This window comes from Schistocerca cancellata, chromosome 3 (genome assembly GCF_023864275.1).
Source record: "Schistocerca cancellata isolate TAMUIC-IGC-003103 chromosome 3, iqSchCanc2.1, whole genome shotgun sequence".
Lineage (NCBI taxonomy): Eukaryota > Metazoa > Arthropoda > Insecta > Orthoptera > Acrididae > Schistocerca > Schistocerca cancellata.
Window position 1 is genome coordinate 709494327 of NC_064628.1, and position 16190 is coordinate 709510516.

A 16190-nucleotide genomic window follows, 5' to 3' on the forward strand; every position below is an offset into this window, starting at 1 on the left:
TATAGCAACAAATGCAGCCAGTAGTAAATGAAAAAAATGATGAACTTTCACAAGTAAAAATTTATTTAGTTGTGTTTTTGAACTTCCACTGCTATGAGTGTGAATCCTGAATCCTTCCTGGTCATGCTGACAAAGTCTTATGAATTTATTTGCAAAAGTATAGACAGTGGGAATTAAAATGTCCTGTGGTACCTCTCTTGCTTCGAGTCGTGCCGTTTGACGTCCTACTCCCCCTTAAGGAGGTCAGCCAAGAGGGCACCTCTCTGGCAGGTCCTGGGAGAATCCCAAAGAGGATGTTGCGCATTAAAGTCACCAAGCAGCAAAAATGGAGGAGGTAGCTGCCCAATAAGCTGCCCTGGTGACATCGAACGATGGATGGACATAAATGTTACAAAGAGAAAAAGTCAGGTGCGGAAGGAAAAGGCGAACTGCAACAGCTTTAAGATGGGTAGTCAGGGAGATGGGTTGACTATGAACTGACTAATTGACGCAGAGTATTTGTATCAAAAATCTTATGTTAGGTCGCTCAGCAGTAGGCAGTTGCTGCTCGGGAGCAGCGGGAGTAGTGCGCCAGAGGCTGGCAGTGTCTGTTGTGGTGCTCCGGAGGCAGGCCATTACAGAATTACTGTATTTCGGTTGGTTTCTTGCACCAGTTAGCTTTGTATTTGCATTGGGCTGAAAATAGTGCACAACAGTGTAAATGTCGACGGTATGCGCTGTGTATTATGTTTCCATTCAGTCACTTTACCTGCTGTTGACGACGGTAAAACACTTCTCAACTCGTTGCCGTCAAACTAAAAATTTAGGCACAAGTAGACGTTCTCAACACACAATGGGCATAAGGCAAAACCATTGAACGAAATAAAAGTGTTTTATTAATAAATTTGTGCACGAATCTGTATATTTCTCGCGAACAGTGTAAAAAAGACAAATTCCATTACTGAACTTCCCTATTGTAAGCACGGAAAAATTACATCAAAGCGTCAAAACACAAGCCACACAACGCACAACTGAAACATTAAGCGATACCTCGAACATTAGATGCAAAACAATGAGCCTGTTAGTTCCAAATTGTTGAAACATTGAGCGTTACAATGCAGCAACACAGATGTGTGACTTTCAAACCCCTGTGAACACCGGGAATGAAATTTTTGTATGGGACACGTACATTGAGGTAACAACAGTCATGGACGGTAGTATCGCGTACACAAGTTGTAAAAGGACAGTGCATTGCCGGAATTGTCTTTGTACTCATGTAATTCACGTGAAAATGTTTCTGACGAGATTTTGGCCGTACGAGAGGAATTAACAGACTTTGAATGCAGAATGGCAGTTAGAGCTAGACGCATGGGACATTCCAGTTCGGAAATCGTTAGGGAAGCAAATATTCCGCGATTGACAGTGCCATGAATGTGTCGAGAGTACCAAATTTCAGGCACCACAGACAACGCAGTGGCCGACGGCCTTCTCTTAACGACCGAGAGCAGCGGCATTTGCGTAGAGTTGTCAGTGGTAACATATGAGCAACACTGCGTGAAATAGCCGCAGAAGTCGATATCGGACATATGATGAACAGCAAAATTCGGCGTTAATGGGCTATGGCAGCAGACGACCGACGCAAGTGCCTTTATTAACAGCGCAACATCGCCTACAACGCCTGTCCTGTGCTCGTGACCATATCGCTTGGACTCTAGACAACTGGAAAACAGTGGCTCGGTCAGCTAGTAAGAGCTGATGGTAGGGTTCGAGTGTCGAACAGACCCCACGAAGCCATGGACCCAAGTTGCCAACAAGACACTGTGCAAGCTGGTAGTGCACCATAATGGTATAGGCTGGCCTTACATTGTATGGGCTGGGTCCTCTGGTCCAGCTGAACCGATCATTGTCTGGAAAAAGTTACGCACGGCTACTGGGAGACTATTAGCAGCCATTCATGGAGGTTATGTCCCCAAACAACGATGGAATTTTTTTATACGTCAGTGCCCATATCACTGGGCCACAATTGTTCGTGACTGGTTTGAAGAACTTTGTGGACAGTTCGAGCGAATGATTTGATCACCCAGATCGCCCGACATGAATCCCATCGAATATTTATGGACATGGTTGCTAGGCAACACTTTCGAAATTATGGACAGCTGTGGGGGGTCAGTATTTCTGCAGAATCCATCCAACGAGTCGTCGTGTCCATGACACGTTGCATTGCTGCACTATGCCGGGCAAAGGAGATCCCACACGATATCTGGAGGAGCACATGACTTATGTCTCAAGGGTATGTCCCACTTATCACGAAAGGATTAAGCTCACTTTTCTACTACGAAAGAAAGATTTGAATGATAATACAATTGTTTTATACGGAGTGTTTGAGAAGTTTCTCCGCAGGTCGTATGATTGTTCGCCTGCCTGGCTTACTTCCCTTCAAGTGGACTCTCCCACCATTCCACTCTCTCGTTTATGTCAGCCAGCGTCAGTAGTATCGTTGGTGTGTGTCGTTACGTGTTGACATGAACGTTTAAGTTTAAGTTTAGTTCCTTTGTTTCGTTTTTGTCACTATTAAAATGCTAACCATTGAAGGACGTGTGTTTGTAGTCGAACAAATGTTCAAAGCTGGTGGTAAATACAGTGTTTCAGTTCGTCGAATATTTAATTCAGTTTTTCCCGGAGACAACACTCCCACATCGCGATACTGTACGGGTTCAGTGAGAGATGCACCGAGAAGTGGTCGTCCTAGCGTTTTGTCTGAGGATAAACTACTCGATATTTCCAATAAAATGTCCATGAGTCCGAACAAGTCAGTAAGAAAACTCGCCCAGGATATCGATGTTAGTGTCGGAACGGCCCACATAGCTGTAAGGAAAAAATTAGAACTTTCTCCCATACAAAGCGACAGTCGTGCAAGAACTGAAAAATACTGATCATAGCAAGATACTGCATTATTGTCAATGGTTCAAAAATTCCGTTCAATAAAATGGAAGAGATATTCCTAATGGAACGTTTTTCACTGATGAGACGTGGTTTCATTTACCCGGGTACATGAACTCCCAAAATTCTCGTATGTGGACTACTGCAAATTCCTTGTGTATTCATGAGGAACCACTTCATTATGTGAAAATAGGAGTTTGGATTGCGATTTCTAGACGTCGAATTGTGGGTCCTGTATTTTTCAACAAAACAAACGCACAATGATACTGCAGTGATATTCTGTACCCATTCATAGGAGAACTTGGACGGTTATTTTCAACAAGATGGTGCAACCGCGCATACAATGGCACTGCTTGCGGATGTTTTTGGTGATCGCATAATTTTACAGGGACTTTGGCCTCCACGATCGCCTGACTTTCTTCTGCGGTGCAGTGAAAGCAACTGTCTATAAAAACCGTCCAAAATCCATCGATGATTTGAGAACTGCGCTACCCACTTTCACTGCTTCTGTTACAGAAGAAATGTTACAACTTGTGTTTGGAAACATGATTAGACGAATTAAATTGTGTATTCAGCAACAGGGGGGGGGGGGGACACTTTCTACTCTTAATGTGAAAATTCGTAAGTAAAAATGAATATTCAATAAATTAATAACTGAATTTCACTGAGTTTCATTTCGGTATATACACTGCGGCATACGGCACACACGGCTAACAATCCTACGTCACTGCAGAGAGAGATTTTTAAAGTTCCGTAGTTACAAGATGCATGCAGTGTATAAAAATATATTTCACGTGCTTCTCTATGACATGATGTCAGAGAGAATTTTCCTTAGAGTGGCCACTTTACCCTGGTTTTTCCTACTGTGGGTATGTTTACTGATGAGTCTAATAGTTTGTCGATATGCACCTCGTATATGGAATCACTGAATGCAGTGAAAAAACGTCATAAAAACGCTATGTTGAACTGTTCCCGCACCTACGACAGCCACACCACAGTACTTTTGCGACTGAGCGTTTTTGCATTTCTCTCTTTTGTGCTTTGTACATTTTGGTTTTAGCGTATTACAGGCTTTACAAAAATGTTTACGGTGACAAACCAAATAAACCATAAATTCACTATCACTCTGCAACAAGCCGACGGAGACTGTGGGACCCACACACCAAAATACTCAGAAGGTACCCTTGAACGATCTCTGAAAGTTTGTCAGGGAAATTCTACTTCACTACCTGTATATAGCTATGAGCAAAAGCCTTTTTGCGACGTGTCGATTTCGAATGTCCACATCATGTCACTCTTCTCGCAATGTTGCCTCAGAATGGGATGTAACTGCACTCAAAGACAAAAACAATTCCTGTCTGTTTTGAAACCGAATGGCACTGACAAGGCGTGGCAATCGTCTGCGGTCCTTACGAGATACGATCTTTTCTAAGATCTTTGCTAAGTGGCTGCGATCGATATCCCATTCGACACACTGGACGATCGACGTAGGCAGGGCCACCAAATTGGGCAACTTGTTTCGCATGGTGGGACCATGAACAGATTCACACACATGGTGTCTCCTTTCTGCCATTCCTAACGTCTCCATGTCGACCTATATCACTGCGCTGGCTCCATCCAACCGACAGCCACATACGCACCTCTTGACTGCCTCGGTGCAGGTTCATCGTCGACACTATCAACAGCACTCTGAAGTGACCATTATGCTCTTTTAAAGGGATCAGTAAAAATTTGTCGGGAGAGCTAATCATAAGCCTTTCGTTAGAGCCAGGTAATCGTGTTGATACACAACACAGAAACATATGTTAACGGTCGAAATGTTTTCCAGACAAGAACATCATCATCTCTACAGTGGAGACGGGCAACGCCATGACGACTGGCAGGCAGATGTTTCGTAGGCAGAGCTATTGTTCGCGAGACGTGGGTGAGTGCCTCAGGCCGCGTAACACAAAGTGAAAGATGCATGGCCGCTGGCAGGTGACGCCACGCGTGTGCAGCAGTCTTATATTATTCACAGCGCACGGCGCGACCTCCGGCACACAGCACCACAACACGCGCTACTCCAAGGCAGCGCTGCATTTGTCTACTGCGCTGTTTCTCTTTCGATCGATTTTGTTGAACACAAATTATGTCGTGCTAATCTAATTAACATTCAGTGCTTACATGATGGTCGGCAGTCTAAAGCTAACAGGAAATAATGCTCTGCCGAAAAGGAGACCGCGTGTACAACATGAATCCTACCCATTCTTCACGACTGTTCGAGTGTTTCAAATAACCTCAGTGTCGGTTTAAAGGAACACATCGAAGTAATTCAGAGGCGGGTTGTTAGTCCTGCAGAAAGTGTCATCACCTCCGTTGTTCATTTTTGCAATACAACCTACGACCAGATTAGAGACACAAGTGATGACACTTTCTGCAGGACCTGACCATCATTTCGCAGGACAACGCTCACGCACATACAGTGTAAGCTGTTATTGATTTGTTTGACTTGTGGGGCTGCTACGTGCTATACGACCTACTGCACTCCTCTGACTTAAGCCCTTGTGAGTTCAACTCGATTTCTAAACTGAAGGAAACCCTTCATGGCATTTGCTTCAGAACTGCTACAAATTCGTCGGGCAATAGACCGCGCTGCTCGAACCGTCAACACAACTGGCACTGCTAAGAGTATCCTACTACTTCCACATCGCTGGCAACGGGTTATACACAAAGCTGGTGAGTGCTCTGAAGGTCAGTAAAACTTTGAAACACGTATCTGTTTTGTACGAGTTGTAAATAAATAGTTGCCACTGTTAAAGTTCCAACCATCGTATACTTCTACATACACACTTCGTAAGGCACCGCATTGTGCACAGCGTAGGGTACCTCGAACCATTACTAGTCATTTCCTTTCCTACTCTCTCCGCAAACAGAGCAAAGGGAAGAGACTGTCTGCATGCCTCCGCAAGAGTACTGATTTCTCTTACCCTCGTGTTCCGCAGGCGAAATGGCAGTAGAATCGTTCTGCATTCAGCATCGAACGCCGGTTCTCTCGTGAAAAGAAAGTAGTCACCCGTCCAAGAATTTCCATTTGAGTCCCGAAAGTATCTCCGTAACACTTGCGCGATGATCGAAACTACCGGTAAGATATCTAACAACCCGCCTCTGAATTACTTCGAAGTGTTCCTTTAATCGGGCAATGAGGTGATTTGAAACACTCGAACAGTAGTGAAGAATGGGTAGGATTCATGTTCTACACACGGTCTCCTTTACAGATGAACCACACATTCCAAAAATTCGACCAATAAACCACAGTAGACCATCCGACTTCCCTGCAATTGCCCTAACGTACACGTTCAATTTTATACCGCTTTGCAACGATACGCCTAGATATTTAATATAGGTACGTGACTTGGTCAAGCAGCATACTACTAACGACTGAAGCGGTAATCGAATGTCACAGGATTCTTTTTCCCACTCATCATCCGCACCAACATTTTTTTTTGAGCAAGTTGCCATTTATCACAGCAAGTAGAAATTTTTTCTTAGTCATCCGGTATCCTCCTACAGCCACTCAGCGACGATCCTTCCCGTACAGCATATCATCATCAGCAAACAGATGCAGATTTCTGCCCACCTTGTAAGTGAGAGCATTTGTGTGTATAGAGAATAAGAGTGATCCTATCACACTTCCCTGGGATACACTACATCTACATGATTACTCTGCTATTCACAGTAAAGTGCCTGGCAGAGGGTTCAATGAACCACCCTCAAAAGCTGTCTCTCTACCATTCCACTCTCGAACGACGCGGGAAAAACGAGCACTTAAATTTTACTGTACGAGCCCTGATTTATCTCATTTTCTCCCTATGTAGGTGCGTGCCAACAGAACGTTTTCGCAATTGGAGGAGAAAAGTGGTGATTGAAATTTCATGAGAAGATGACGTCGCAACGAAAAACGCCTTTGTTTTAATGATTGCCACTCCAATTCATCTCCACTACTTCGCGATAATACAAAACGAGCTGCCTTTCTTTGTACTTTTTCGATGTCATCCGTCAGTCCCACCTGATGCGGATTCCACACCGCACAGCAACACTCCAGAATAGGGCGGACAAGTGTGGTGTAAGCAGTCTCTTTAGTAGACCTGTTGCACCTTCTAAGTGTTCTGCCAACGAATCGCGGTCTTTGGTTTGCTCTACCCACAATATTATCTATGTGATCGTTCCAATTTAGGTTATTTGTAATTGTAATTAGCTGAATTTACAGCCTTCAGATTACTGTGACTTATCGAGTAATCGAAATTTAGCTGATTTCTTTAAGTACTCATGTGAATAACTTCACAGTTTTCTTTATTCAGGGTTAATTGCCACTTTTCGCACCATACATATATCTTATTTAAATCGTTTTGCAAGTCGTTTTGATCATCTGATGACTTTACAAGACGGTAAATGACAGCATCATCTGCAAACAATCTAAGACCGCTACTGAGATTGTCTCCTATGTCGTTAATACAGATCAGGAACAACAGAGGGCCTGTACCACTTCCTTGGGAAACGCCGGATATGATTTCTGTTTTACTCGATGACTTTCCGTCTATTACTACGAAATGAGACCTTTCTGACAGGAAATCAGGAATCCAGTCGCGCAACTGAGGCAATATTCCATAGGCACGCAGTTTGGCTAGAAGAAGCTTCTGAGGAACGGTGTCGAAAGCCTTCCGGAAATCTAAAACTTGGTTGTAATCAATTTGACATCCCCTGTCGATAGCACTCATTACTTCATGAGGATAAAGAGTCAGTTGTGTTTCGCAAGAACGAGATTTTTTGAATCCGTGCTGACTAATTGTCAACAAATCGTTTCCTTCGAGGTACTTCATAATGTTCGAATACAGTATAAGTTCCAAATCCCTACTGCAAATCGACGTTAGTGTTATGGGCCTGTAATTCAACTGATTACTCCTACTTCCCTTTTTGGGTATTGGTGCGACTTGAGCAATTTTCCAGTCTTTAGGTACGGATCTTTGTGAGCGAGCGGTTGTATAGAACTGCTAAATATAGAGCTATTGTATCAGCATACACTGAGAGGAACTTGACTGGTATACAATCTGGACCGGCAGCCTTGCTTTTATTAGGTGAATTAAGCTGCTTTGAGACACCGAGGATATCTGTTTCTATATTTCTCATCTTGGCGGTTGTTCTTGATTGGAATTGAGGAATATTTACTTCGTCTTCTTTAGTGAAGGAGTTTCGGAAAACTCTGTTTAATAACTCTTCTTTAGCGGCACTGTCATCAGTGTCTTCACCGTTGTTATCGCGCAGTGAAGGTATTCATTGCGTCTTACCACTGGTGTGCTTTATGTATGACCGGATTCTCTTTGGGTTTTTTGCCAGATTTCAATACAAGAGTTTCGTTGTGGAAATTATTGAAAGCGTCTCGCATTGAAGTATGCGATATGTTTCGAACTTCTGCAGAACTTTGCCAGTCTTGGGGATTTTGCGTTCTTTTACATTTGGCATGCTTTTTTCGCTGCTTCTGCAACAGCGATCTGACCCATTTTGTGTACCATGGGGAATAAGTACCATCACTTATTAATTTATGTGGTATATATCTCTCAATTGCTGACGATACTAGAACTGCTAAATATAGAGCTATTGTATCAGCATACACTGAGAGGAACTTGACTGGTATACAATCTGGACCGGCAGCCTTGCTTTTATTAGGTGAATTAAGCTGCTTTGAGACACCGAGGATATCTGTTTCTATATTTCTCATCTTGGCGGTTGTTCTTGATTGGAATTGAGGAATATTTACTTCGTCTTCTTTAGTGAAGGAGTTTCGGAAAACTCTGTTTAATAACTCTTCTTTAGCGGCACTGTCATCAGTGTCTTCACCGTTGTTATCGCGCAGTGAAGGTATTCATTGCGTCTTACCACTGGTGTGCTTTATGTATGACCGGATTCTCTTTGGGTTTTTTGCCAGATTTCAATACAAGAGTTTCGTTGTGGAAATTATTGAAAGCGTCTCGCATTGAAGTATGCGATATGTTTCGAACTTCTGCAGAACTTTGCCAGTCTTGGGGATTTTGCGTTCTTTTACATTTGGCATGCTTTTTTCGCTGCTTCTGCAACAGCGATCTGACCCATTTTGTGTACCATGGGGAATAAGTACCATCACTTATTAATTTATGTGGTATATATCTCTCAATTGCTGACGATACTATCTCTTTGAAATCATTCCATAACTTTCCAACGCTTACAGATCGGAAGGAGTGCAGACAGTCTCTTAAAAATGCGTTAAGAGCATTTTTATCAGCTTTTTTAAATAGATATACTTAACGTTTCTTTTTGGTGGTTGTAGGCGTTACGGTATTCATACTAGCGGCTACTGCTTTGTGGTCGCTAATACCTGTATTCGTCACGATATTCACTATTTGTCCAGGATTATTTGTTGTTAAGAGGTCAAGTATGCTTTCGAAACCATTTACGCTTCGAGTGGACTCATGAAGTAACTGTTCAAAATAATTTCCTGAGAAAGCATTCAGTACAATTTCGGATGACGTTTTATACCCCCCGCCGTCTTTAAACTTATTTTTCCAGCATATGGAGGGTAGATTAAAGTCAACACCAACTATAATTGTATGAGTAGGGTATCTAATTGAAATGAGACTCAAGTTTCCTTTGAACGTTCAGCAACTATATCTTCTGAGGCGGGGGGCCGGTAAAACGACCCAATTAATAGTTTAGTCCGATTGTCAAGTATAACCTCTTCCTACACTATTTCGCAGGAACTATCTACTTCAATTTCACTACAAGGCAAACTATTTTTGACAGCAATAAATACTCCACCACCAATTGTATTTAATCTATCCTTTCTGAACACTGTTAGAGCGTTAGAAAAAAATTCTGATGAGCTTATTTCCTGCTTTAGCCCAACTTTCCGTACCTATAACTATTTGGGCTTCAGTGCTTTTTATTAGGGATTGGAGCTCTGGTTCTTTCCCAACACAGCAAGGAAAATTTGAAACTACAATACCAATCGTTTCTACAACTAACTCACTGTGTTTTACCTACCCCCTTTTAGACGGACGCCCTTTCTGTGGTTTCCTGAGGCCCTCTGACCTAAAATACCGCCCATTCCCTTCCACACAGCCCCCGCTACCCGTGTAGCCGCTTCCTGTGTGTAGTGGACTCCTCACCTATCAAGAGGAACCCGGAAACCCACCACCCGATGGCGCAAGTGAAGGAATCTGCATCCCACACGGTCAGAGAACCGCCTGAGCCTCTGGTTCAGACCCTCCACTCGGCTCTGCACCAAAGGAACACAGTCGGTTATATCAACGATGCTGCAGATGGTGAGCTCCGCCTTAATCTCGCAAGCAAGAGTGGCAGTCTTTACCATTTCCGTTAGCTGCCCAAAACCAGAGAGAATCTCCTAGGATCCAAAGCGACATACGTCATTGGTACTGACATGAGTCACCACCTGCAGTGGGCTGCACACTGTACTCTTCATGGCACCTGGAAGCAGCCTTTCAACAGCCGGAATGATTCCCCCCGGTAAGCGCACGGAGTGTACACTGGCTTCCTTCCCTCCCTGGCAGCCGTGTCCCTAAGGGGCCCCATTACGCGCCTAACGTTGGAGCTACCAACTACCAGCAAACCCACCCTCTGTGAACGCCCAGACCTTGCAGGCCGAGAAGCTTCCTCTGGAACAGGGTGGACGACTGCCTCCGGCTCAGTGACATTTTCAGCCACAGATAACTCCCGGAACCTGTTCGTCAAAAGAACTGGGGAGGCCCTACGATCGGCCCTTCAGAAAGTTTTGCGCTGCCTGCCAGACTTTGGAATGATCTCCCACTCGAACAAGGGTGAGGGGTCAACCTCAGTGCGGGCAGTACGCAGGTCGGCCAAGGCAGTGGACCAAACGGGGGACACGTGGGACGTGCTCGACGTCTCTCACATCCCCGCGTCTGACCCTCCACAGTGATGCCCCGTGGCAGCAGCCTCAAGCTGTGTGGCGGGAGCCAACGCAGCCTGGAGCTGTGAGCAAAGGGTCGCCAACCCAGCTCGCATCTATACACAACAATCATGGTTCCTATCCATTACTGCAGTCGCTCCCGTTTGAAGCTCGTAAAAATATACAACAAACGAACGGTGTACTCGGCTCATTAGCAGCAGGAATTCGAAGTGCTCTCTCTCTCTCTAACGGTCTAAACGACACCGCCCACTAACCAAAACTAACAAAAGCCTGTACGATCCGAGGGTCGATATACGGGTCGATAGCAACGGCGGCACGGTATGCTACCCTGTTATTAAAATAAAACTTGTACCTAGTAGGTACTCGAACACGCAATAAATCACAAAAATAATCTAGTAACTACACAGGTATCTGTAAATAAATAAATCGATCCCGTTTGAAGCTCGTAAAAATATACAGCAAACGAATGGTGCACTCGCCATCTTAGCAGCAGGAACGCGAGGTGCTGTGACACTGACGGTCTATCCGACACTCTTGATGGACACCCACCGGCGAGGTCAACATACTAGTTTCTATTACGTAAGAAGTCTTCGAGCCGCTCCAGTATCTAGGAACATATTCCGCAAGCTCGGACTTTTAAAGAAAGTCTGCAGTGAGGCGTTGTGTGAAACGGTTTCCCGAAATCTAGGAATATGAAATATACCTCTTGCCTTTCATCCACGGTTCGCAGCATATCATACGAGAAAAAGCAAGCTGAGCTTCGCTCGAGCTATGATCACAAAAACCGTCCTGATTTGCAGAGAGTGGATTTTCCGTCCCGACAAAACTTATTACATTCTAAATGGGACTGTTCGAGATTCTGCAGAAAACAGATACGTGTTTGTTACCCATTCGCAGAAATCATTTAGTTTAAGCGCATTTATTTTCTTGGTTCACGTTGCGAGGTTTGCAGTTGAGAATTGTAATAAAGGTTTCATGACTTTAAGGCATGTCTTCCATATAGAGAGATCCTCTTCTGTGGCTTTCTGAGGAGATTTCCATGCACCGCACGGAGTTTGTCATTTCATTTTCTGAATTGTTAGATTTTTTTTCGTTGACTTATTGTATTTGTGAGCTATGATACAAGTGTGGGTACATATGTTCATACACATCACGGGGTTTACATGCAAAGTCAGATTTTCGTTATGACCGATAGGGTTCACGTAAATACATTATCCTTTGATATGCTCATTATAAATCGCTCTGCAAAGTAACACACTGCCGTCTACGTCATATACTACAAATTTTGCTGTCACATTATGCTACAAGTTAAATTCATGGGTCTAAACACTGTATATGAGTGAGCTTTTTCAGTTCAAAGCATATTTCCGACTTGCTTTTATGAGTAACCCACTTTCAAAACGTAGCAGGAAGTTTACAAAATTTACGCTGTGGAAGCATATCTGGCTTCAATGACCACGTTCATCTTTCGTCGATGAAAGCAATTTAGTATGAGCGGGTGAATTCTTCTGCATACTGTGTTTTGAACGTCCGTTCTGTAGAGACTCTATTGTGCTCCACAGACAGTAACTGACATTGAACCAGAAACTGTAGTTATTAATCTCCCGGTATAGGTCGACGGGGTACCTACACTTGGTGACAATGCTCTCGTTCGACACAATGCAGCGAGGTAACGGCTGGATAAAAGGTTAATTTGCTGGAGAATGGCTCTTCAGGTGACGCAGCAACAATGACTGTAAGTAGGTGCTTATCCTGAGAACTGTGCATAAAACTTCGCTTCCTCGCTTCCCGCATATTGTCTGTGCTGTACACTCCTGTTTTGTTTCAACTGGTCTGTCTGACTCTTCATTTTTCGAACGTTTTTATTGCGTTTATATTCACTGTTTTGGTTCTTCAAGCCGCAGATTCCAGTTTTTGACTAAAATTAAATAAGGCGTAAGAAAAAATTTCAATCTGTCCTTTTCATTTGTGAGAAATTACATTATTTGGCACATTTAATTTAGATGAATAATTTCCAATGACTTGCGCTGAATACGAGCCGTTCACACTTCACATCGTATTATAGATTTCCAAAGGAGTTTGTGAGAGACGTTCGAGGCACAATAGGAACTCCTATAGGTCCTGAGGAGGAAGCGATCTCTCCTGTGGCATCTCTGAAGAAAATTCCGCCTCCTCCCTTAGCGGATATAGAATTCTTCAGAAGCCCGTTTTCTGACAGCGTAACGAATAAACGTAAAAGAACAATTTCCGTGACTCTTCATTCCCTCGGCTTGTATCTGTCTCAACATACACTTTTAAAATGGCTGTACTGAGACGAGATCAGCAGTATTCCAACACAGCAGCACTTCGTCCTTCACCCTAACACATTTCTAAATGATTACTACAAGGGTCATGGAATTGTCTTGGTCTTTAACATCGCTTCCGAAACTGTAGCCGCTGTTACTTTCCGTGCTTCCCCATTAGGCACCGTACACCCCATGCAAGTACAAATAACCTTCAGCTCTCATATACACAGAAGAACAAATTCAAGTATGAAACACATAAAACTAATAGAAAAATGCAACCTTTTGAAGAATCATTCAAAAGTTTACTTCCAACAGGAACTGCAATGTACCTGCCATCAGAGCTGGGGATAGGGGAGGGCAAGGAGGAGCGGGGGAGGAGCAGTGTGCAAAAACAGTGACATTTCAGCATATCGCTATAATGCCTGCATGCACATCTATCAAAATTGGCAGACACTTCTCTTATTGACTGGAAAAAAATTACTGTGGCAGTAAGAGGCCCCTAGCACCCGTATGGCTGAGTACTTGTGATGAAAAGGCCTGACATTAGAAAAGTAGCTCAAGAACGCCTGGAGCAGTTTCAGACTAAGTTTCGTAGATACATGACTCATTATTTGCATAAAGGTGTTGTTGAAATATGGCACCCCTACCACTGCTAGTAGCGCGGGGGGAGGGGGGGGATTTGGGGGGAGAAACACTGAGAATATTAAGCATATAGATACATATACTGAAACGATCTGTTGATATTTCTTCCATGCAATTAATTGACTTGGAATAGTTTAAAGACATGAAGCACCTTTTGCCTCTCATTTACGTCATCCAGTGCATCAACCACATCATGTTTCTGCGTCAAAGATGATGACACATGGCTCAACACCACAGATAAATTTGTCTTCTCTGAAGTCACATGGTGTGGAACAGCGGAGGATCAGACAGCAGCCAACTACAATCCTTTTCCTCAAAATGACAGTCAGTTACAGGTAAAATTACAATTTTCCAGATAATTCAGATGAAACTGCAGGGCAAAATTTTCTTGAGATACGGATGAAACATGTGTAGAAATATGTTTGAAATATACTAAATAAATAAATATGCGGATGCTTTGTAAGAACAAGAGACACTGCAACACCTGCCGGGCTCTGCTAGTGTTATGCATTATGTATCAGCAAGATAGTGGGTTATAACGAGAAGTATAGGAACAAGTAACATAAGTAGGGTACATATACATCCAGTTTATCGTCGGTGCCACGTCTTTTCAAATTTGATACGTGAACTTTGTTTGTTTTACAAACCTTTCACTATGCATTGTAACAAGGGTCTTAACGGACAGTTCGTGTAAGTAAGAAAGAATGCGATAATACACTACAACACTGTTGATAAATCTAAAGGTCCTTAAGTTTGAGTATTTGGAAACAACATTATAAGTGACATGAAACGGGCAGAACGCTTGAAATCTTTTGCGAGGTAGACAAATGGTAAACTTCAAATTTTTTGAGAGAATTCTTTCGTAACCAGGATATTTGTTCATGAAACTGCGTACAAGACGCTAGTACGATTTAGTCTAGAGTACTGCTCTGGTGTTTGTAGTTCTTATCTACTGGAACAAAACCAAGCACTTCGACAGAAAAGCAAGCTGCAATTGTTGTAACAGTACAGCACAGGCAATACAAAAGTGTGAGCAGGTTCCCTCAGTCACACTCTTTTCAGTGGCACTTGGAGTATTCCCCTGAATGCCGTTAATAACAGAGGGTCTACGTGGATCCGTTATCCGAGAACTATAGATTTTTTTAAAACCAATGCAGGTATAAACCTTGAAGATTCCTCCTTTTTCTTGTGTTTTTGTCTCGCATCGGTGCAGGATCGAGATAGTTATTAATGGATTTGGCGTGGTTAGTTAAAGGGGTGGCGACATGACCTTGTTGCTACCCTGATAACCATCTGGACGGAATATGTGTACCTGCAACTGTTTGTTATTCACGTGAAAGTGGGCGAAAGCTCCCTTAACGTTTGCTAATCGCGTAACTGAGGCAGAACTTTGGTACCGGCTCGGCATTTGCCTAGTAGGATGTGACAAAATACCTAAAACCACATCTAGACTGGCTAACAAACCGACCCTCTTCGTTAAACCGCCGGGCGGATTCCATCAGGGGCCAACGTATCTCGCCGTCCCGGAATAGGTGCTGTAACACGCATGCCTATCAGGGAGGGTATATAGAAACGGTGTAGACATTGACTACATAGCAATATATTGACCACTTTTTTCATAATCTCCTGCCAAAACAATGTTTTGATATGGCCAGCGGTTCCGAAAATACCCTTCCGAAAAAATTAATTAGATTTGTAATATCTCTTTATATTCTACTAATTATCCCTGCACAAGTCTATGAGTGAAATACGTTTCCTACTTGACCATCTATATACTCGCCGAATCGATGCGTAAAGTAGTACAGTACTATTACTATTCCATGAGCGCATAATTACTCTTTGTAATATTCTCTCTGGTGTGTTGAGAGGACTTCTAGGATCTTCTCCGTGCCGAATAGCCGCATTGAATAATTGTAATTTTGCTATCGACATTACTGGAAGAAAGAGATTGAAAATATATTGTATGCTACTCGAGAAAATATATACTGAGCATTTACATCAAAGGCGTGTAAGGAATTTCATTATACACTCCTGGAAATGGAAAAAAGAACACATTGACACCGGTGTGTCAGACCCACCATACTTGCTCCGGACACTGCGAGAGGGCTGTACAAGCAATGATCACACGCACGGCACAGCGGACACACCAGGAACCGCGGTGTTGGCCGTCGAATGGCACTAGCTGCGCAGCATTTGTGCACCGCCGCCGTCAGTGTCAGCCAGTTTGCCGTGGCATACGGAGCTCCATCGCAGTCTTTAACACTGGTAGCATGCCGCGACAGCGTGGACGTGAACCGTATGTGCAGTTGACGGACTTTGAGCGAGGGCGTATAGTGGGCATGCGGGAGGCCGGGTGGACGTACCGCCGAATTGCTCAACACGTGGGGCGT